Source organism: Lissotriton vulgaris, chromosome 4_1 (assembly GCF_964263255.1).
Source record: "Lissotriton vulgaris chromosome 4_1, aLisVul1.2, whole genome shotgun sequence".
In the NCBI taxonomy this organism is placed as follows: Eukaryota; Metazoa; Chordata; class Amphibia; order Caudata; family Salamandridae; genus Lissotriton; species Lissotriton vulgaris.
The window spans coordinates 1,035,042,012-1,035,067,533 of NC_141691.1; positions in this window are offsets into that span (position 1 = coordinate 1,035,042,012).

Here is a 25,522-nt window from a genome sequence, read left to right on the forward strand (position 1 = left end):
TTGTTTGTATGGGCGGGGGTGGGGGCCGTGCGCCTTGTTACATGGTATCCTCCCCCCTGGCTTTCCTTTTTTCCTTTTTATCTGTTTTCTTTCCCTTTCCCTACATTATCTTATTCTATATTTCGGGTTCATGTTTAGGGCTACAGGCACGCTGCTGGGAGGGGTAGGCCATACCCTTCTGCAGGGGTGCAGGGTGGGGCGGGTGGAGGGGGGTCTATTAGATAGTTATTTGTTTCTATGGCTCTTTTGTGTCCTTTTCTTGGGTCTCCATGACTGTGCGTGATTCCCGCGGGATGAGTGCCTGGGGGGAGGTCTGGGTATTCCTATACGATATGTACTTTCAGGTTTTGCTTATCCTGACTTAGCCGCCCCGCCCCTAAGAATGTTTGCTGTCTGGATTGTTGATCGCCATTATCGCCGTGGGGCGGGTACAGCAACGTGGAGTCCCCTTTTTCCTTTTTTTTCTAATATTTTTGTTTTCTTTTACTCTCCGGGTTGGGCTGTATAGTGATTGCAACATTCTCCGTCTCATTGATGATTTGATTATCATGAGAGTGATGTTTTGCTTGTCTTTGGGCACATGAGGTTGCGGGTGGACACTGACTGAAGAAGAATTGCAAGGGCATCTATGGCTTGAACGCTTTGGACTATTCTGATGACTGATCTACGGATTCCCTATTATAATGTTGTTGGTTCTGTTCCCCGTCATGTGTACCAGGATGCTTATTATACAACCAATCCTTTAGCCTTTAATATAAAATTAACCTTCTGTGATCCTTTACTGGGGGGTTACACTCAGTTAGCATTACGGACTCGCAGCATTGTGTAGTATTGCGTAACCACTCCATACTTTTTATTTGCTATTGGTGCTTTCCAGTGTGTTCCGTGGCCGGCCTCTGGGTTGTAGGCCCGTATTTGTATGCCACCATCTACACAAATAAAGGTTTTCAAAAATTAAAAAAAATATATATATATTACTATGGGGTCTGTTCAACAGCCGAATGTCGATGATATCTGGACTCTCTATTGGGAGCTTCAGTACCTTAAGATCAATGCACTGGCAAATCCAGATAGTTAGTCCCCCTGAAGGATTACCCTTACTACCATGAATTGCCCGGGCATAGTAATTCAAATAGCCTGGGCAAAAAACTGGGACTACTGACCATGTTTCCTTGAATAGGCAAATATTATGTTGTTCTATAAATGCGTTACAGTTCGAGGAGGCAGTCTTGGACCTTAGCCCTGCTATATTCCATGATAGTAGGGATATTGGTGTAATGCCTGTTACTGATGAAGTGCCAACTCAAGAGTCTGAGTTCCCCAGTACGGATCTCGTCAGACTCTTTCTTGTATTAACGCATCTTGTCACTGGGCTGGAAGAAGGAAATACTAAATGAGTGGTGGGACTATCTATTTGTGCCAGTAGTGGGGCCTGATTGGTTTTGCAAAAAGGTGAGTGTAGCTGTCAATCTATTTCTCTTAGAGGCGTTGACTTTCTAACAGATGGTAAAGGCAGGGAGGCGTTAGCCAGTGAGGTTATCTCAGGGAGCTTATGCTTGAGACGGATATTCGATTTTGTCAGATGAATAGTACGGAGATCAAATGCCACCAGATTCTCGACTATGTATTGTTGGTGAAATGTGAGTGCTAGCATCCTAGGAAGCCCCCCTAAGGTGCATCTCTTTGCCCTTTTAACATCTTCACTTATAACAAACCGACAGTCCCTTACATGTCGAATCCATTGGATACCCTTGTTTATTAACGAACCCTCATCTTCTCAGGATGAATTGGGCAGGAGGTTTAGAATGTTGGTTAGATATACTCCCTTTCCCTTATCAAGAGCCCTAGCTGTATTTTTTAGGATGTGGGATGGGGTTACCGCCGGTTTAGAGGGATCTGTCAGGGCTAGTTGAGAAATGCTAAGATTGTCAAGAAGTCATTGGCTTACTCATATATTTACGACCCTACTCGAGTGAGTATATAGTAAAGGGCCTACTTTGCTACATAATGCAAAATTATCTATAGCACCACCCTTTATGCCATGCCTAATATACCCACTACACCACTACACCACCCTTCTGTCCCAGGCAATTCTCCACTCCAAAAGTGCCATGGTTAAGGTGTTTGAAATACTACTGACAAGAATTTTGAGATCTTTGACTTCCTGAACCAAGTCCAAGATCTGAGACTTAAGGGGCTTTTGGGGCTATTCCTCAGCAGTACTTGTCTTTATTTGCTGATGGAATTATTATTGGAGGGTAGGGTTTGGTTCCCAAATATAGCTTCTGACTTGTGTTAAGTATGCTGGTTTTCCGACCCTCGACAACTGCAAGGCTTCCAGGACTATTGAAAATATCCTGAGTTCCAGGCTGGTCCTGAAGCGCTATGAACCTATTGCTGCAGGGAAAATCGTCAGAGAGCAATAGAGCAGTATTATCTTCATTGATGGGGCTGATAGGCGGTGCATGCAAGGGTGCCAGCTGTTTCCTCTGCGTTTAGCCTTCTTGAACATGACAGGTATCCACCTAGTGTAGGGGAAAAAAATAGGAGCAAAGAGAGATACAAACAGCTAGGACGCCCTCCACTCGATGAGCCAACAAACTACTATTGTCCTAGTGTTCAAGGTAGTTACCATACCATACAAAGATCTGCAGGCATCGCTGGTTGTACATAAATTACAACATACCTCTCTTCTTACAATGAATCTAGAGTAGGGGATGTCTCAGTCTACTGCCACTGTTAAAAATAGCCCAACTTTGATAGACAGACTTAACCAAGTACAAAACCCACATTCACCTAGTGTAACGACAGAAAAAAGGTGAGAAAGCGAGATGGCACCTCACGGGAGAACCACCAATGGGACCCCTGGCCGGTACTCACCAGGATGGCCCTGTTAACATCATTGGTGCCTTCAAGCTATAACATAAACGTGTCCTAAACCCAAAGAAAAGACAGTGAGTGGTGCAGTGAACACAAATTATATGTAACACAACGTACAACATTTAACAATTAACATATAATATACTATGCAACTGGGACAGTTTCTTTAATGGTGTTCCTTCTTGTTGCATCACGTCTTAATTGCCGCACTTTATAGCGGCGGTATGCAGGAAACACTTATCTGGGGGTCAAAACCAGTTGCTGAATGAGCTTGGTTATAGAGCACTGGACTGTCTTGCTTTAATTCTGCTAGCAGGGGTGTGGCAGTTCTAGTCAGTTAAATTTAAGGCAAATACTGGGGTCTGACGGCTGATTACAGCAATGGAAAGAAGAGATTTACTGTATGAACAGGTTATGGGCCTAGCAAGGATAATCCCTCTATATTTGACTATTTAACTGGCTGAGCTGTATCATTGGCTGCAGCCTTTGGTACTATGTGGGGATTGTTATTGTTGTCCTTGTCCCAGGGGTAGATTCCATGTGTAAGGACACTGGGAATGCACCAATAGGGGGAGTAGGTAAGAAACACCTCAGAGGGGTATTGTGGATATCATTAGCTCTTATTCTTTGGTGGATATCTGACCGCCGTGTAGGTTATCGGATCCAGGTTTTACCTTTTATTCAACATCACAGCGGTCCCTGTCTGGGATCGATATATGTTTTTAATGAGTCACTCACTTCAAGCTCATGCTAACATTCACATGAATCCACAAATAATATTGGATCATAACTCTCTGTCACTCTACCTTGGCAAGGACCTGCTATATCAACCTAGCGAGCTCGGCAGTTGGTCTTTTGATTGGAAACTGCAACTCATAATGTTTATGACATCAGAATGTTGGTGTGACTGTGATGAATGGAATGCCTGGTGCCTGTAGGATGAGTGGTTACTGTTGGTAGATGGGCTGAACATCAGACAGGCTGCTCCTGGTGAGGCTAAAGGGCAGATATACATGGAAACCAACGTATTGAACGACAATACCATCCTACAACCTGATCTTAATGAAGATACACTTATAATACAACTCAGGTCGATCTGGTAAGCTACAACATATTTTGGGGATGACCTGTACCTGGACTCAAGCATGATACAACATTTAAAGAAACTTGTGTTTGGCGGCAACACTGATCTTGGTTGGCCTTACTTCGAGTGCATGCAGGTAGACCCAGATGTCAGGTGATTGGGTGCTATCTTAGACGAAGAAGAATTAGTAGTACTTTCCACAGCTCGAGCATAGATGTGAGGTGGGTCGTAATGTTATTTTTGCCTAGCGTTTCTATGCTCACCTGCTGCATATTAAGAGACATGAATTCCTATCAAGCTCTGGGACATGCATCTTTAAACATCCACCACCGGATCTTCACTTGTACTCACTTTTGTTTGGGAGTTTGCTGCCTCACTCTAGGTTTCATGTTTTGTGTTATAGCAAATTTGCTCTTTTCTGTCAATTTCAAGACTGCGCTTTGTAGATTCGCAGTGTGCTCTGTTCATTCTAGTTTTGCCAAAACTGCCGGCTGCATTGATTTGGTTACCACAGTGAAGTTTATCCTGCGTACACCTCTCTAATGGTTTATCATGCCATGAAATTCATGTGAGACATCGCTCACAGGTAGTTTTAATGTGTTTTGGTTGGGTTAATGTTTGTTAAGAAAAAGCATATTAATGACAAAAGAAAAGCATTTGCTTGATTTACATTTCTTGTTGTAATATTCAACTCTTGCATTTTGGTATAGTGATGTTAAAGCTTTCTTTCCCTTATGCAAGGGAGGTTCTTAACAGGTTTCATATGAGTGCACTGTACCAGTTTATACCCAGAGTAGTACTACTCCAGTGAGAGGTCACTTACCAGCGTGGGTTACAGTCTTAATGTACTACAGTTATTGGTGTAGAGTTTGCATGACGTAAAGTTGAACATTTTGTAATGCCACAGTTTATGCTTCTTTACACTTTTGTGGCATTTGGTTTAGAGTGGGTGGTAGACACTTTACATTCCCTTACATGAATGATAGTTTGGGTTTTCGATTCTCCCTACATTACACTCCCTTACATGAGGGTGGTTCTGGTTTTGGTGGGTTTTTCCCCACCTCTATGTGTTGTGGTTACGTTACATATGAGGTTTTGTGTCTTGATCAATGTGTGCAAGTCGTCATGCGCTGCACGTTTGGCCTGGACGTTTGGTCTGATGTGTTTGTAAGTCGCCTTTCACCTCCCGTGTTTCTGTCTTGTGTGTAAGTCGCCCTGCGCGTTGCATGTTGTTCTGTGTTATCCTTCCTCTGCACCTCACGTCGTTGTTGTAGTGTGTAAGTCATCTTGCGCCTCACCGTGTGTACACTGTGTTTACAATGGTTTCACCCTCTTTACCTGTTTTGGTTTTGAGTGTTTGTCTTTGGGTGTGGCCCACCCTTTACTAAATGTTTTTAATTGTTTATTGGGAAGGATGGGAATATTGCTTGTCAATGTCTTATTTATGCTTGCCAATATTTTCTTTTTCCTTCAGGTTACGCAGTGCAGTGTTCTTAGTCTTGGGAAGTTGTATTTCGCTTAGCTTCCCTGAATTTGAACTTTTTCTCCTTTTGTATTTTTTCTTGTCTTGTTTATAGTTATTCCCATTTTTCCCATACTTTCATTTTTCATTTAAAAGGAAGGGGATAATGTTAATTCCTCATAATGTTTATGCATGTTACCTAGCCTAGCTTTGTCCTAGCTGCTCAGCCAGAGTGAGAGATTGTATCAATGTTGGTGTGACTGTGATGAATGGAATGCCTGGTGCCGGTATGGATGAGTGGTGACAGTTGCAGATGGGCTGAGGAGCAAGGAGGCTGCTCCAGGTGAGGCTGGAGTAAGGGCTGGTGCAATGGATACATCTGGCTTAAGGACTGTTATGTATATCAACTACCTGCAACTTGAAACCAATAAAGAAAACTACAAAACTCAACATGGCTACCTGTCTTAAAATACAACACTATGGGTAGGGCCCTTTGAGAATTGTGAATATTAATACTGGTTCTGTACCAACAACTGTAGTATGGGACTCTCTTAAAGCCTTCTGCAGGGGACAGATATCAACCTACTCAATACATCAGCCAAAGGACCGATGTTTCATCATGCTTCCCAATCCTATTAGGTTTTACCTAAGTTAGAACCAGCTATGGAAGAGCATGATTGATTACGTTTAAATAATATGCTAAGCTATGCAGGCTGTCAGGTAAATGCGACCTGCTCGCCTTGTATGTTTGAATCATGTAGGGTTAAAGGACCCCCCCCCCCCCCATTTTGCTGCCATATATCTCGAATGTACGAAGATTAGACGAGCAGTCCTGGCTTTGGGGATTACGTTTTCACTTGTTTATATTCAGATTGTGATGCAAGTAAACTTTGAACCTCTTCCCTCGCATTAGAGTGCGGAATGGATGTAGCCCCTATTAGCTTTTGGGTCGCCTGAAAAGAGATAGGTGGCACTCTTTTGATCCCCTCTGTATATCTAACGACCGCATAGGATTTACTGAAGGGTCTCTTCCTCCTTCCCACAGAGTTTGAATCCTAAATCCTGAATAATCTGTAGTTGAAGGCCCACAATACCTATACGGTCCTTGTTTTTCTTGAAATCTTGGTGAGGAACCACCCTCCGGGACTGTGGACTAACCCTCCCTCATATATAAAATAGGGTAAGTATGCCTTGGTACCCTTAATACCATTAATAGGCCCATCCATGTGGATGGGGAAGCTAGATCGCCTCTGAGTAGATTATAGATTTTTGATCTTATCTTGATCTACCGTTAGTTACTATATCATTTCCCTTCACTTTAGGTTGTCCCCCTTGGACCTTTGTGTCCCCGCGTGCTGCTTTCTTGTATCTCTGGTGTGTTATAAAGTCCCTACGACCTGGTCCACTACCACTAGATGAGTTCTATCTCGTCTTTTTTAGACTGCAGTATCACAGTCCTCCCTTGTGCCAAAGACTTTAACATACCCTTTACCTGATCTCTGGGCAGTAGATTTATGAATTTCCCAGGAGCTTTTATGACGGGTTCATACGGTACTATTGGCGTGTGACCCCAAAAATCTGTACTGTATTGATGTTTTTTGTGTTTTTCACCTTAAATCTGTGATGTGGCTTGTTGTGGGTTCCTCCCATTAGTCTGTTGTTATTTAATATTTTCAAATTGTTCTAAACCTTGCAGTGGTAAGCTCTCTGGGTGAATACCAGCAGGATCTGATATGATTTAATATTTCTGTGATTTGTTCTGAAAAGTAATGTATATGCTGAAATTATGAACTTATCATGAAAATGTTCTAAAGAAAAAACTATTTACATGTTTCAGGTCATTGCTGCTGTCTTTCCCCTCTCCCTTCTACTGTGTGTCCTGATGAAGATGTGGCCTACGATCTGGCCTAGCACTGAAACGCGCGTCGGCACTTCAAGTTTGTCCTGCTATCTGCTCTTCTAGTCTCCACCTGCGTGTTGAGACTATTTTGGACCGGATACCTTGCCCATTTTGGCAACTTAAGTGCGACATGTACTGGATGTTTGGAGATTGCATGTGTTTTGTATGAGGCGAATGGTGCGACCGAAGGGATGTGTGGGAAACTGGATGAATGAATGAAATTTATATTTATATTGGTGTAATCTTGTATTTCTAAATCATCAAAAAGATTCTGAACTGTTTTTTTTATATATATGTTTTATAAAAAATGAAATAAATAAAAAAATGTTTTTGAATACTCCATTTTGACCATGAAACCTTGTTCTTGAGCTGGTTCTGGTGAGCTTACCACTGATTTTCCTATGTGGGGACTCTAATTGAGCCCATTTCTTTATCAGAGGGGGCGGATTGCTTTGTTGTACTGAATTGTTCTTGAATTCCCGACTCGTCCGCCCTGTGTTATTGTCTTCAGGGGGCCCCTCCGTTTATCGACCACACAATTCCTCACCACACAATCTACTGCCACATAATTCAGCACCGCTCAACATAATTACACTCCACAGAACACCACTCAACGCAATATGATTCAACTCCACACAATTACACTTACTTCAGTACCAAATAAATACACCTCACATAAAATTAATCTATGCCACATAGAAACAATGCACAATAATACTCTGCACACCATGTCACATAATTCCAATCAGCATAATTCACTCAACGCCACACAGTTCCATGCCACACAATTCATCTTCATACATTTACATTTCAGACCACATATTTGAACCACAAACCACATATTTCAACTCCATAAGACACCGCATAGATCCAAACCGCACAACAGAATTCCACATCATGCCACAAAATTAAACAGCACATTACATAATTAAACTTCACTGCGTACCACATAATTACACTCAATGCCACATAATTACTATCCACATAATTCCATTGCACACCATGCTACATAATTCCACTACACAAATCCACTCCACACCACCGTATTCCATGCCACACAATTCCAATCCAACCCACGTAATTCCACTCTGCACAACATACATCCGCTCCACTTCATAATACACGGGTAAAAGAAATTGTCATTTACAATGCCAATGTTTAGTTTTAAGCAAAAGACACAAAGATGATGGAGGAAATGCAGAGCAAATAAGACCAAACCCACGTAATTCCACTCTGCACAACATACATCCGCTCCACTCCATAATACATGGATAAAAGAAATTGGCATTTACAATGCCAATGTTTAGTTTTAAGCAAAAGACACACAGATGATGGACGAAATGCAGAGCAAATAAGAGATCTGAGTTAAATCCATCATTCTTTTGCTCACCATGCCACCCTAGTTTAGAACCAGCCCTATGCAAATCAGTCATGACCCTGTTTCTCATCAGAACAGTATAGACCAAATTGCCAAGCCAGGTCCTCTCTAAACTGGAATGGTATGGGGAAGCGAAAGAACGATGGATTTAGGCCTAGATCTGTGTGCTGGGGTGAATGCATGACATTGTTAAGCATTCTGTCTATCAATTGTTCTTTTTGAAATGTTTAGTTTTAGGTACAGACAGCCCACATCCTACCCAGCTCCTCTGTTGTTCCCCTAAATCCCTGTTGCTGCTGCAACTCCAGTGTTCGTCCTCCTAATTAATCTTTACAGCCTCCAACCTCTATTGATCCACCATGACACATAACTCCACTACACAAATCAACTCCATACCACATAATTCCACCCCACACAATTACACAACTAACAACTCCAATCCAACCCACATAATTCCACTCCAAACCACATACATCCACTCCACTTCAAATCTAAATTCATTTGTGAAATACATTGTCATTTACAACGCCAATAGCTCAAAGTCTTGCAAATGCTAGATCGATAGGCATTGCCAATGCTTGTTTAAGTAGTAATGACGTTTTCAGCATGTTGGAGAAAGGGGACAGGGCCTCTGACCAACTCCCAGGAAAACAACTGTGCAGAACTTACAGAAAGTAACAGAAGGGCTTCTTTGTGCCCACGCTCCATCAGGAGTAAAGTAGACTTCATCCCCCAAACAGTATTGTGCCAGGAGGTGCGTTTGCAGAGTGGTGAAGTAAGGGGGCGTGGCCTCCAATGACCTCTTAGCAATCCCACTGTGTGGGACTTACTGGAGGTAACTGGACAGGTAGGTGGCCCCCAATGAGTGGTCCGCGCAGTTACCAGTATTTTTTCAATTGAATCCTCGGGAGGTAACTGCCCCTGGGGCAGCATGGAAAGGTCTGTGCACCCCCCCACATTTTTTTACCTAGAAGCCCAGGGAGGTGGCGGCTCCAGGGCTGCAGGGGAATCACGTGACCTTCTCACACTTATTGATTATAGTAAAGTCCTGGGGAAGTGGTGGTCCCTTGGGCATAATAGGCCCAGGAGGGAGGGCTTGTGCACCTCCCTATAATTATAAATGCACCTGGGACCAGGCCCACCTGGGGGCCAATAAAAAACAAAGCGCACTTTGTTACAAAAAAATTGGCTGGATCTACTCTCCTGCTGAATATTTATTAGGGAAAATGCTTTTTGGTCCCAGTGGGACCACCCGAGAGGCCTTGGGGGTCAGGGTGCTTCTACCCAGCCCCCTTTTATTTCAAATTTTCGTGGGACTCAACCAAGTCCCAAGATGGCTGCCAACACTTCCTGTTTGAAGTGTTGGCAGGCAATCAAATTTCAGTAGAGTCTCAGACAGCTGTTGGGCTCCCAGATATTTATATTTTTAAAACTTGAATATCTCTGAAACTACTGAATGGATTTATAACAAATTACAAAAAGCACGCTTTCTAGACCAACATCTAGCCTCTTGCCAAATTTGGTGGAATTTCATTCAGTGGTTCGGGCTGTAGTTGTGTGAGAAATCTCCTTAGACATAACATGGAGAAAACACGTCAAGGGAACCTCCTTTTTTTCTCTGCCCTCACTTGACGGTTTACCCAGAAACTTGTAACACAGCAGCTGAACCAAAAAGGAGAGTTTTTAAAAAAAAGAAATCGTGAAGCTTCGTCAAGCGGCACAAAAGTTATTGGCAAATCAAAAAACACTTTTGCTAACAAAACTTTGATCCTAACTATAATACCTACTGGCTGTAGGGAGTGCCAAGGTTATTTTCAGGGTTTAGTGGTGCCTTGAGATAAAGGAAGTTCAGGCATACATTTTTAAAAGGGGGGTTTGTGGAGGTCCACCTCAATAAAAGAAACACAAATGCATACACATACATACATATGGAGGTTTCACTTACCTTATAATACTAGCCATGCTTAGTGATGGCATGCGTGATACAGGTTGCGTAGAAAGGCATGTATGGTAAAGCCTTGTATTGACACACAACCAGAAAGATTGTGCTTCACGCCTACAAAATGTGTTAAAATGACCTTTCACTTGGCCTTCGATTTTCTCAGAAGTGCCGATGAGTGTTATATGTTACATGGTGAATGTTAAATAAATTTACATGTCCCACTTGAGTTGGATGTTGGCTGTGAGTTGGAAGTTCTTACAATCGTGTAATTGACGTGGTGAATCTGTTCTTGATGCTCTGCAGGGTGAAATGTGTTTACCATTATTGAAAAGGATGGTTCGGTTTACGGGGACAATGCTGCTTGCGAGAGATTACATAGAAATACCATGTGCCAGCGGAGCACATGTGTTCGTTAGTGCCTGTTTTTTTGTGATTAGAAATCGGTCCCTTTCATGCTAACAGCTATCCTAAATCAATGCAAACACATTCTGACTTGTATTCTTCTAATCCATCATGTAAATGACGTGTGCCAAAGAAGGTTTTTAGCTACCATTTATGCAGTTCCTAATGGTGCTGCCGGTCATCCATAAGGTTTACATTTGCATTGTCTGATATCCTACTTTAAATGCTTTGTATTGTTATGAAAGATAAACGTGTGGAATATAGCTGAGAGCTGTTTTCTTTCTCAGTGCAACGAAAGAAAAAAATACAATATTTGTTGCTTTAAAGGTTGATGCAGTTTTTTATTGAAACAGGGCAGACAAAAAATAATTTCATTTAAACAAGAGAAATTAGAATTCTTATTATTTTTATGTTCAAGCTCTTATTACAAGTTGGGCAGACGATGGCTGGGTAGTTACAACACCCGGTAAATGCATGACCTCATTGTCAGGTAACTAACGAACGAAATAAATAATGCTTATTATGAGTTTGATTCAGGGTAAGGAATGGCTACAAGGGATTTTGTTCATAAACTTAGTACATATGGTTTAACGCATATCATTCAAGGGTTGATTAAGTAATTGAACCCTATCGTATCCACAGGATAGCTAAATCATTATTGTGTTGTTCCTAAACATTCAATGAAAATAAACTGGAGAGAAGAAATGAATGAAGTAAGCACACAGCAAGTTAATTTTATCTGAACACTTTTAGTATTGAATTGATCAAAGAGTACAAATCATGGGGATAAAAAGAAACAAATCCAATATTGGCAGTTATGAATGGATGTACATACAAATCAACAAATCGATTCATAACATATCAACAACTCCATAGATAAAAGAAGAAGACCACGTTCACTGGTATACAGAGGTATCCTTCAAGCATTAATGCTGTGGAGATGGTTTGTATGTACATCCATTCATAACTGCCAATATTGGATTTGTTTCTTTTCATTTTATATTATTAAATAGTGTGGTATTTCACCTTTAATCATGGAAAGGGGCGACCACTCGGTCCCCCCGAACGTATGGTTGGGTGCCCCGATCCTCCCGGGAAAGCAATTTGGGCGGGGGGCGTGTCTCGGCTGGTATGCCCGAAGTGGCGTAGCCGGGGCGCGCCTTTTCCCGCCCAAGAGGGGTTGTCCTAGACACCTACACCGATGACCACGCCCAGTAGGCGTACCGGAGGAGGGTACACGCCTCCCGAAGAAGAATAAATAGAGCGGGAATCTGAAGAAGCGTCCTCTTGTTCCTGTGCTCTGAAGGCTGCACCCACTCGTTGCTTGTGAGCCCTCGACGGAACAAGGAGCAATTTTGAGAACTTGTAATTCTTGTGTTTCTCTTTCAGTGACTTAAGGCGAAGAATCCAGGACCGTGTTGATCGACTCGGAGCGGATAATCGAAACCATGTCTGGCAAGAAGGCAGGAAAGGGTTCCGAGACAGACAAGTTGCTACGCATGTTGGTGAACCGAACAGCGGGCATGGAACGAAAAGTCGGACAAGTCCCAGCGCTTGGTCGAGATTTGGCGGTCGTCAAAAAGCAACTGGCTGCAATGAACAAGCCTGGTAACCCTAAGAAGGTAATAGGCCCGGCCTTGCCGGGAATCATGCCCGAGGGTAGAGGGAAACGGGCCAAGAGGAGGGCGGTGGCAGGGGAGGTTCCGGTCCCTGAGGTGCCCCCGGTCACCCCTGTCACACCAGCTAATGACCCGGTACCAATCCCAGACGCGGGTCAACCGATCCCGGTTGTGATTACGCCCGCTAACGATGAGGATATGCCTCCTGAACTGGCCAACCAGTTGGCTGCATGGCTCAATAAGAAGGCAGGGGGTGCTACGGTGCCCGGAGACATGGCCGAAGAGGCCAAGTTACTAATCCAGCAGTTGCGGCAGTCGCGAGATGCCGCAAAGGCGAATCTTCCTCTTGTTTCCCCACAGGTGATACCGGAAGGACCGGCAGCTGGTCGCGAGAAAACGGCGAAAACAACGACCGAACCGGGTAAGCTCGCTTTGCCGCTGGCGGGGGAGGGCTCATTACCCTCAAGGCGGGAGAGGGTGGTACAACATATCCCGATTGCCACGAAAGAATTGATATGGGCAGACAAGTATGTCAATATGTTTTCGTTATTAACTGACCATCGAGAGATGGAATATGCTAAAACACGGAAAGATTTGTGGCACCCGAGCGTCTGGCGCACCAAGATGGCGGAGTTTAGGGTGGAGGAGACGATAACGAATTGGGCGAAGGCCTTTGCAATGTTTACTGCGATTATTGGTGAACGTAAGCCCGAGGTATTGACTGAACTGCCTTGTTATCAAACTCGTATAATGGATTTTTATGAAATGTATGAGGGGGACGAATGGAAAGGTTACGACATGAAATTCCGTAAAGCGAAAGAGTATGATTCCTCTCTGACATGGGACTGCCTCGACTCAATTTCTTGGCATAAGCAGCTCCTGCCTGGGACGGCAGGGACATCCTCGCCAGGCGGGAGTGGGTCGGGGGTTTCCCGCCAAAAGCATGCGGTGCCCTTTCGAGCAGGCGCCGGTGGTGATCACCAGCCAAAAACCGGCGGGAATGGTGGAAAGCGGGGGGTCTGTTGGGGCTTCAATCGAGGCAACTGTGAGAGAGCGCAAACTGACCAAAATGTAGAAATGTATCACACTTACATGTAGTAAGCACAAATCATGAAGAGAAATGCCATGAGTGCTGATAGTATCCATAGTTATATTCTGAAATATGTAGTTAATATAGACGTTTAAATAGAAGTGGAACTAATACAGAAATGTATGAAGCAATACGATTTTATTAAGCGTAATTATTCCTGAATCCATGTTGTGTAGCTGCTAAAATGTAAGATGGCATACGGAAACGTTGAACGTGGTAGGCCTCAGGGCCAGAGCTAGGAGGGAGGGGAAAGGAGAATAAATTACACAATGTGGATTGCACTAATGTTTAGTAATAATGAGTAGGTTTTGATTTATAGATGTGTTTACTTAATCAGTAAAATAAGAGTATTAACATGCTAATAATTAATGAAGTTGAATACTACAGAAATGTTGTAGAGCTGGAAAGCTTTAACGTTGATTTACACATATTAGTCTGGACCGGGGAATGTTGCAACGTGGTCGGAAACCCATGAGAATTGGGATTTGGCTCCAAAGGTCTGTCTGGAAGAGAAAAGGGGGTATTCAATTATTAATATAATGAATAGAAGCTTGTTCATGAAATGGACCAGACATGGAGGAGGGTTCCGGAATGTTTAAGGGGTATCAGCGGGCCGGAGAAGAGTCTGAGAAGCAAGGTCGACTCTAACCACAAGGCCTCATCATGGAAAAAGCCAGAAGCTACACCACGTGAGGGGCGTCTCACGAGGGGCGTCCTAAATGTTGTTGTATTTTTGTATTAGGGACAGCACCCCTGGGTGGAGTTAGAGCAGAAGCCTGAGGACCCTTTAGAGAGCGGATGGGTAGGCAGAGAGGGGTCATGATTGGAGAACTATAGGTTTTCACCAAGAGACTGAGAGTGGGTGACTTCCCTTGGGGGTCATTCACTGCTGACACCTTTTGATAGGTTGAGACCTGGATAAGTAGGGATACCATCTAGAGCAGGGTAGGGTCAGCCTAACCTGTATTTTCCCTCCGCCTGTAATGACAGATAGATTTCAATATGTGTCTATGCTAATAGCACTATTGTTTTTAGAACTGGTATTGGTAGTTTCTGTTGTTCGTCTGAGGGCTTTCAGAGAACACATGTACGTAGTTGGGCCCGTGTATCTGGTGAATCTCATTTTGAGATGCTTGTATCTGCAACTTATCCTGACTTTATAATAAACCTTTGAAAGCTAGAAGTTGTTTGTGGTCCTTTGAAGCAGAGTCCTTTATTGGGAGAACTAACTTGGTAAGGGATGCACTTTCTTCCCTCAATGACAGGCAATAAAGGTTCAGTCGACCAGACCGGGGTTTTAGATCGATAGTGATAAGGTATTGATCAAAATCTCGCCCCTCCAGTTGGTAGCTATAGAGGATGGTTGCCTTCTTGAGGAAGGTGATCTAGGCCAGGTTAGATTACCCCAAGGCCCCTAGAGACCGATGATCGGAAGAACCGCCCGCGGAAGAAGGACCGGATGACGTGAGACAGAAAAGCAGCAGTATCGGTCGAGAGGTAGTATAAAGGGTCATGCGTGTTAAGATTGCGGTGTTTTGTATTGTATCTATGTTGTAATGTCTGGCGGAGTTGAATGCCTGTAGAGAGACTGTGGAACAGGTTGTGAGCGCGCGCAACCGGTGGGAATCTTAAGCTCAAGGAGAGCTTAAGTGGTTCGGGTGTATCGGACACTCAGAGTAATTGTTAACCAGTGTGAAGGGGGTCACGAGGTACCAGTGATCACCCGAAGGACCAGATAGGAGGAACGTAAGAGTGAGTGCGTGAGTAACGGACGCTGGTCGGAAGTTACCGTGTGTGTAAAGAACCTATCCGAGAGACGATAGACATCTCGTCAGTTGTGTTGACAATTACAGATAGACTGTGGACGTACAGTCGAGGGAAGTGACCGCTTGGTCGGAAGTAGTCATTTTTCGGTGTATGAATGGGACGCATGCATGACCGCGAGGAGAGCTGAGAAAGGAGGGGTGCTGCTGCGAAGCGGAGACTAGTGACGTCAAGAAGTGCCGCGCTGGGATTGGCCGGCCGGTGAAAGACCGCGCTGCGATAGGCCAGCTAGCAAAGCCGCGCTAGGATTGGTGGATTGTCATCAGGAAGTAAACAGAGTATTCAAGCTGGAAATTTTGCGCGTAATTATGAAGTGTTTTAAGTGGTTAAGAGCGCTGTTTAAAAGGGAGCGCAGGGAATCGTACGAAGGGGAAGAAGCCCCGCCGGAGGGTACGCCAGCGCGTTACATGGGGACAAATGTTGGGCTGCACACGATTTTGTGGATCTCAGAGTGGAGTAGGATGACAGATGGAAATGAGGAGCTCACGTTCCCGAAGTACGGGACGTTCAGATTAGAGGTGTTACACAGATTAAAAGCAATTATGACCTCTACGAGACCCTTGCCTAGACCAACACAGTTTGAAGCCCTTAATGCATGGATTAGGGCAGCGCATGAAAAGAACATGAATAGACGGCAAGAAAGAGTGAAACGTTCGGTAAGGGCAGTACAGGATGCCAAGTGGGATGAGGATGCTAAAAGATGGAGGGTGCATAACATGGAAGTTAATAAATTATATCCAGTGTTAGAGATGCCCGGGAACAAAAGCCCCCTAGAAGAGGATGACGAGAGCGAGACAGAGGACAGCCTGATAAACAGATTATTGACAGACAGGCCACCTCCGTATAACAGAGCAGGGGGAGAAGTCGGGAATGGAGAGAAGGGGGGGGGGCAATGCAGGAGAGCATGGGCCGCTTCCCAGTCTCAATTGGGATCCCGCTGCAAAGAAAGAACTGTCCCAGCCTAGCCAAGTGCAACAGGTGGTCGGGAGGTTTGTGGTGCAAAGAGCGCCAGAAACGGAGTGCGCCACATCCTACGCATTACCTGATGCACTACAGGTACCTGTTACCATAGGTCCTATAGTATCGGTATATGACCCAGACAGGGCTAGAGGGGAAGAACGGGTACGGAGGGACAGAGAAAGAGCAGAGATGGCAAGGAGAAAAGATACGATCAACTCCCCAAGTCAGTTGCCGATACCAAGAGATTGGAGCACCCCAGTACACACAACAGGAGATCTGGGGGACATTAGATGGCCAGAGGATATGAGGGGACCAGGACGGAAATCCTTTCAAGAATTAAACGAGTACATGAAGAAATGGGATGAGGCAGTTGAGGCTCACAAGAGCATCATAGCGGCGGAAGCTGAAAGGGAAAGTCAGGACAGCAGAGCCCGGACTCACTGCGGGGCTGGAGAGAGCAGTCCGGAGTGGGACGGGAGGGAGAAGGACAGTAGGGGATTCACCCATTGGGCCCGGAGTGGAGGTAGATCAAACCTGGAAAATGGGGGCCCAGAGAACGGGGGGGTGTCTCGCCCGATACCTAATGAAGAAGACAGGAGGGCTCGGGAGTACAGGGATAGCTTTAAGTGTATCCACTGTGGGCCCAGCAGGAGAGAACAGAGTGGGAGTTGCGAGAGGCCGCACCATAGTCCCTGTGACGACGGACATGAGCGCAGTCCAGGGAATATGGGAAACCAGGAAGGATCGTATCAGATACTAAGTGATACGAGGCCAAGAGAGAATGGAGACCGAAGGGAGGATAACAGAGAGTCCTACTGTGAGAAGAGAGGAGAGAATGGACAAAGTAGGATAGGGGGTAACAGGCCCGTGTTCCACCACCTTCCAAGATCGGATGGCCGAGCATGGGATCTGGAGAGATGGGAACAAGAGAGAGCACTCCCCAACTCTCCCGAACCCAAACGTAGGGCCCGGAGTTGGGATGGGAGAGATACCTGTGAACCTCCCTCGAAGGAGTTATTGCGAGCAGAAATAAAAGCCAAAAGACTCGATGTCTCCAGCTTAAAGTCAGACCTGGATGACATGGTAGACGGTACCCTGCCCTTAGAAAGAATGGACATGTATGAGCAGGATGAAATTCTGTTCATGGCAAAGGACGTAACTCGAAAGGCGAGAGCAATCCATGAGAAATTAGTCGAACTAGCAGGCAAATATATGGTAGACCTGTCAAGGACCAAAGCATTACAGGGCAACCACAGGCTACATTACACAGACCGAGATCTAGATGAGAGGAGAACCATCGGATTGAAAACACACATAAGGGAGCTGATCACTGGAATAAGGACATGGAGGGCCCTAGATAAGTGGGAACAGAGGTGGTCCAAGAGGGGGACCGTCAGGAGAAGCACACTTGGGATGACACCAGGAGGACAGCAGGGAGTAGAGACATACCCTTTGAGGGAAGTCGCGAATGGGACTTATGTCCACGTCCCTTGGAGTAGGGGGGATTTAGCCGCTTTTACCACCTCTTTCCCCAAACTGCGGGAAAACCCAGTGGAGTGGTATAAGCAAGTTGAGAGATTCGTAAAAATCTCAAAGGTCCTATGGATAGATTTGAACACGCTGTTTGACATAGTAGTGCCAGGGGATTTGTGGACCGCATGCAAGGTTAGCGCTGAGTGGCCCACCATAGAGCCAGAGAGAGATGCTAGGACTAATGGGCCGTCTGAGAGTGTGATGGCAAAGTTCGAGAGAGTATTGACTTGGCTGAAAGATAAAGTGCCCATGCAAGACATAGATTGGGTAAAAATCGACCGAACAAGACAGGAACCCAAAGAGACAGTTCACGAATACTATGAGAGATTGCTGAAGGCGTTTAAACAGTATAGCGGTCTGGATGTCATGGATCCGAAGGACATAGGGCAATTTGTGTCCAAATTCGTTTTGGGGCTGAGACCGGATATTAGTTTAATGATACAGCAACACTTGATCTGTTGGCAAAATAAACCCCTAGACGAAATACTGAGGTATGCCAGGTACTGCTGTGATGAGATAGACTCCAAGGCTAAGAAACTAAAGGAGAAACTGATGGTGGTACAGATGCAGGCAGCAGGGAAGGGGGGACAGCAGCAACAGCAACCAGGAACAGGTACTGGAGGAAAGAAACAATACAGCCAGAACAAGGGCAATGAGGAGAACTCCACCTTTAGACCCAGGATAGATATAGCTGCCTTAAAGAAAACGACTAGGTGCCACCAGTGTAACGAGGTGGGGCATTGGAAACGCGAGTGTCCCTATAATGTTGAGATAGGAGACCAAGAGGTAGAAGAGGAAGAGACCCAGAGTGTGCCTACAAGAGGGATAACGCAATACCAGGGAAAGGTGCTCAAAGGGGGGGGTCCACCTCCCCGAGCTCAGTTCCCGCAGCCACCCAGAGTAGGGACCATGGGTAAGACGTATAGACAGATGCCCCTGTTTGTTGGAGGAGAGGAATGCTATTATGTGGACCCACTAACTGGACAGAGAGTGGAAAGGGATGACTGCACCCTTGGGGCAGCCCTGGAGGTAGACCAGAGGGGACCCTATGTTGAGGCTGAAGTGGCAGGGTTCCCCACAACATTTCTAGTGGACACAGGAGCCACTCGATCCACGATCAGGTCGGCCGCAGTGCCAGGCCTGCCCATGTCTGGGGAGACCATACAAGTGGTGGGGGTCGCTAACAAGAGAATGACCAGTCCCCTGACTGAGCCCGTGCAGGTGAAAATAGGGAAGTACAGTGATGAGCACCAGTTTGTGGTGTGCGATTCTAGTCCTGTATGTCTGCTAGGAAGAGACCTTTTGTGCAAATTGAATTGCACTATATACTGTACACCGCAAGGAGTGGAGGTACTGACAAACGACGATGATGCCGACTTTAAAGTCGCCAATTCCAGAATATGTGTGGAACTGTATCCCACTCTGACAGTAGACGAGCTCCCCTGGGATCTGAGAGAGACAGTTGCTCCAGAAGTATGGGATTTCACTGGGGAAGAGATTGGGTTGGTGAAAGGGGTGGACCCAGTGAAAATTGTAGTGAAACCTCATGCTGAGTTTCCAAGAACACCTCAGTATAAATTGACTCCAGAAACGATTGCAGGCATAAAACCCGTGATTGAGTCCATGATTAAGCAGGGAATACTGAAGGAAATCGTGGGTAGTCCATGTAACTCCCCGATTATGGGTTTGCAGAAACCAAATGGGAAATTTCGGATAGTGCAGGACCTCAGAAAGATTAATAACATAGTCGTTTCGTGTTGTCCAGTGGTACCGAATCCATCAGTGATACTGTTTCAGATACCGTTCCAAGCAGAATGGTTCACTGTAATTGATCTTTGCCAGGCTTTCTTTTCGATCCCTTTGGACGAAGAAAGCCATTTTCTTTTCGCATTTAAGCTGGAAGGTCGCGTCCTAACATGGTGTCGTATTCCTCAGGGGTATACAGAGAGCCCATCGATCTTCAACCAGCTCCTGAAGAGAAATCTTGAAAGTCTAGTGCTGCCCCAGAAGTCAGTTCTGGTCCAGTACATAGACGACCTTCTTGTGGCGTCAGAAACAGAAGAAGCTTGCAGGGAAGACTCTATTGCATTGTTAAATCACCTAGCTGAAAATGGGCATAAGGTGTCCCCAGGAAAATTACAGTACTGCCTGACAGAGGTACAGTACTTGGGACACAGAATTGAGAAAGGTAAGCGAAAGGTGTCACCAGACAGGATAGAGGCCATCATGAAGATGAATGCGCCTAAAACGCAGAGAGAAGTCAGGATGTTTCTAGGAATGGTGGGATATTGCCGACAGTGGATTGCAAACTTTTCACTGAAAGCAAAGCCCTTGCAAAAACTGACGCACAAGGAGGTGAGTGATCCGGTACCATGGGACAAAGACTGTTTGATGGCGTTCCTGCAGCTGAGAGAGGACTTGTGTCGTGCTCCGGCTCTGGGAATGCCAGATTACGATAAACCATTCTTGCTCTACTGCTGTGAGAGAGAGGGATGCGCGCTGTCTGTGTTAGTCCAAATCCATGGGAATGCCCGTAGACCAGTCGCTTATTTCTCGGCTACTTTAGACCCAGTAGCCGCAGCGTTGCCCGGATGTCTCAAATCCGTTGCCGCAACAGGTGTCAGCATTGAGAGGTGTGAGAACATTGTTATGGGGCACCCGTTAGAGGTATACGTGCCCCATTCCGTTGAATTGTTGATGACCAGGACTAAAACCCAGCATCTGACGAATAGCAGGCTCACGCGCTATGAACAAGTTATACTTGCTGCAGAGAACGTGACCCTCAGGAGATGCTCTGTTTTAAATCCTGCTACCTTGATGCCACTTCCAAACGATATTGAGGATGATGATGAATGTACAGACCATGACTGCCTCGATGTGACTGAACTATGCACCAAACCAAGACCCGACATCGTAGATGAGCCACTGACCGACCCAGATGAAATTTTCTTTGTCGATGGCTCATGTGTAAGAGACGAAGTTGGGCAGTTGAGAGCAGCTTACGCTGTTTGTACAATTACTGGAGTAGTGGAAGCTGGATGCCTGGAAGGAGTACACTCCGCTCAGGTAGCCGAGATTATTGCCCTGACGCGTGCCTGCCTGGCAAGCAATCAAATCCGAGTCACCATATACACTGACAGTCAATATGGTTACGGGGTAGTTCATGATTACGGGCAGTTGTGGTCTCAAAGAGGTTTCATGACCTCTTCAGGCTCTCCCATTCGCAATGGAGAGTTTGTGCGCCTGTTGTTAGAGGCGTTGCAATATCCAGCAGGTATCGCAGTTGTGAAGTGTACCGCGCATACCAGAAATATGGACTTCGTGTCACAAGGCAATAGATATGCCGACGAAGTCGCACGGTATTGCGCGGAAACAGGGTACTCTTTCACAGAGGTGGAAGTAGGTGGAATAAATGTAAGGACTGAATTAGCTATGATATTGGAAACTGTTGATACTTGGGACGAACTGAAGGAGATGCAAGAAAATGCTCCTGACTGTGAAAGAGAAACATGGCAAAAGGCAGGATGTGTGGTGGGTGAGGCCCATTTCTGGGTCTCAGCAGATGGCAGAGCAGTGTTGCCCAATGAGATGGTGAGCCCGATGGCCCGACACATACATGGTCCTGTCCACTTAGGAAGAGATGCTATGCTGAGAGTGTTTAGACAAACCTGGTACAACCCTAAGTTCAGAGTAGCAGCCGAAGCAGTGTGCCAGCGTTGTGTGACGTGCCAGCAGTTGAATGTAGGGAAAAAGACACCAGTTGCACTGAGCCACATAGGGAGGTCAGGAGGTCCATTCAATAGAATGCAGATAGATTTTATCGAAATGCCAAGGTGCAGCCGCCTCCGTTATATCCTGGTAGTTGTCTGCGTTTTCTCCAGATGGGTTGAGGCATATCCTACACGCAGGTGCGACACCCTCACAGTGGCTAAGTTACTGCTTAGGGAGCTTATCCCGCGCTTCGGGGTGCCGGCCTCTTTGGAATCAGATAGGGGAACGCATTTCAACAGCTCGCTTGTGAAAATGATTTGTGCAGCTTTGAATATAGATCAAAAACTACATTGCAGTTATCGACCAGAAGCTTCAGGAATTGTGGAGCAAATAAATGGCACCATCAAGGCCAGAATTGCAAAGGTGTGTTCATCAACATCCTTGAGTTGGCCTGATGCGTTGCCATTGGTCCTTATGAGCCTTCGTAGTACCCCGGATAGGAGAACGGGTTTGTCTCCTCACGAGGTGCTGATGGGAAGAGCAATGAGGTTACCTTCTGTCCCAGCTGCTGCACTGATTAGCATCACAGATGATATGATCCTGGACTATTGTAAGGGGCTGTCTGACGCCATTCATTCTGTGTCCCTTCAGGTGCAGGCTGCCGAGGTACCATCGTGCCAGGACCCGTGTCATGACTTGCTTCCTGGGGATTGGGTCCTGGTGAAAAAGCACGTGAGAAACAGCTGCCTGGATGTTCGTTGGCGTGGGCCCTTCCAGATCATCCTGACCACGAATACGGCTGTGAAGGTGGGAAGCCTGCCCAACTGGATCCACGCGTCGCACACGCGGAGGGTTCCACCACCTCTGGAAGAAACAGCTCCTCTCTCGGATAGACGTCCAGCAGCGGACCGAGAAGCCATAGAGGGGGCTAGCCAAGCTGTAGAGGCGCCAGCGGAAGCGAGGGACGAGACTGACCAAGCTGAAGACGGTCAGTACAACAGCGAGACAGACGACGCTACTGAAGGAGAAAGTAGCTGGGAGTACGAGTCAGACGCTGACAGATCTGACAGAGAGCGTGAAAGAACAAGAAGAAGACGGAGTAGAAGGGTACGTGGAGAAGCTGATTGGCCGCAAAGAAGGAGCACTAGCCTAAGGTCAACTCCAGAGAGAACACTTCCTCCGATATCAGAAGACTCAGATCTAGAAGAAGGTGCTCAGGGCGCTGAGGCACCGGAGTTGAGGAGGTCAAGAAGAGTGCGTGTGCCTAACAGAAGATACTCCACCCCCGAGTGGACATATCTGGCGACAGATGGCTTCGAAACCAGTGACAGGGAGGATCCGAGCGGTGGTAGTGTCCAGTTCTGAGCCCATCGTAACAGTGGAGATACGACTGTTAGTACCCGGAGTTGAACAAGAAGGGTCACTGACATTCATGCTCCCCCGACCTCCCCGCCTCAGCAAGTTAAAGCACATGTTTCTCACAGAATTGCAATTCCCCGATTTTGGTACAAAGATATCAGCTCCAGAAGAGCACAATCTTCGTCTGGAAATATTGAACTTTGCTGTTGAAGCTGCAGGCGAGCGCCTGATAGTGGATGCTTAAAAGACTTTGTAAATAAGCGTGAAAAAAAGAAGATTACCTAGCGCCTAGGAAGCAGAGATTCTTAGGGACTTTCCCTGAGTTGATGGAGGAGGGCTAGGGTTGTCTGTATTTGAACTATAAAGAACTTTTTGCGGAAAGGGTTGTCAGCTTCCAGTTGCGTGGTTCTCAGGACAAAAGGAGTAAAAGAGACTGTAAAGGAGCGAGAAGAAAAGAACTTTGTGCGGAGTTACGAGAGAGCCACACTATCTGACGAAATGGAGGCCGGTACCCAGAACCGCAGAGCGAAATGTATAATAGGTACACTAATAGTAGGAGTGATAATACTAATAGCTTTAGTAGTGACAGTCTCTTATGTAAAGGGACGTGAGGAAGAGGTAAAGGTAACTGATGTGGCATCTGTAGAAGCGCTTACACCCACCATTGCTGGTGAGAAAGGGGAAAACACACACGAGAAAGCGTTATTAGCTGCAGAAGCCCGCAGGTTACACGTGGATGAATCCCAAGGTGACTTTAGGTCAAATGCTTATGCCAAATTATTGTATGAATACGTGGATGCCATGGAGGTCAAGGACTGTTACGTCTGCATGCAGTTGCCGGCGTCTGTAGATGAAGGCATTCGATATCATCACCTCCCGTTGACATATGGCATTACATGTAGCTTGTTGCTTAGTATATTTTATGGGAGAGATAGTTTTGAATACTATTTCTCCAATTACGATGCAGTGTTACCAGAAGTCCCAAATTATAAACAAATGAATAAATGGGACTACTGGAAGAGTGAAGACAGGTTGGCAAAGTTTTTCATTCCTTGGATTACTTTAGATACTTCACATGCCCGCAGAAATAACCTGACATGCAAGGTGTCAGAGGTCGAGAAAAAGTTCATAGGGCAGGTGGATGATCGGAATAGGAGACAAAAGATTTTGAAAAAATCAGGACAATGGAAAACAGATTGGACCGAGGAAGAAAAGGCACACAAGAGAAAGGGTAGTAGTGGTCCAATAGCTTTAGATAGAACGCAGAGAGGAAAGTTATGTCTTCATAGAGCCAAGACGTATTATGAAAATGTATACGTGGGAGAAGTTAGTTGTGAACATGCTTTCAATTTAGAGTACTACACCAAGGACTTCCTGAAGGGAATGCAAGTGATTCCAAATGTATATTTCGTATGTGGAAGAAATGCCTACGTAAGGCTACCTGATAATTGGTATGGCTCATGTTATTTGGCAATTATCTTCCCTAAAATATATCATGCCCAAGACTTAGAGATCATCGAGGGCAAGACATCATCGAGGGGAAAGAGAGATGTAGGAGGAGTAGAAATGGTTGGAGATGTCTTTGGAGCTGTGTTCCCTCTTCTGGGATTAATTCTTAATGATGTTAAAATTAGACGACTAGCAACAGTCGTAGACAGGTTGTCTGCCAGCACTGCACAGTCCTTAATGCTGGTAGAAGGAGAGATGCAATCGATAAGGGCTATGGTTCTCCAGAACCGTCTTGCATTAGATGTCCTATTAGCAAAAGAGGGCGGAGTCTGTAAAGCTTTGAAGGTCCAGGAATGTTGCACTTACATTCCAGACAATTCGAAGCCCCTTGAAAAGGTTATTAGGAACATAACTGATATTCACAAAGAGATCGAAGACCTGAGCAGAGAAAATGTCTGGGAGAAGGTGGGCCAAGGAATAAGTGAAGCTGGAGGTTGGCTCACCACCTTAGGCAAAAGCTTTGTGTGGAAAATACTAAAACCTATCATCATAATATTGATCTGTGGGATCGTGTTATGGCGTTTGGTAAGGGTATTCCAATGGAACCGAGCAAGAAGGTCAGCGAGGGCTCAGAGAAAACAGCTGCAGAGATTGGCTGCCATACAAGATAGTCAGTACCGGAGTCTGAGGGCTCTGGAGACACAGAAACGAGTTATGCTAGCCATCACCGCAGTTTAAATATTTAGTGATGACCCCGAGAGGTCATCAAAGGGGGGAACTGAGAGAGCGCAAACTGACCAAAATGTAGAAATGTATCACACTTACATGTAGTAAGCACAAATCATGAAGAGAAATGCCATGAGTGCTGATAGTATCCATAGTTATATTCTGAAATATGTAGTTAATATAGACGTTTAAATAGAAGTGGA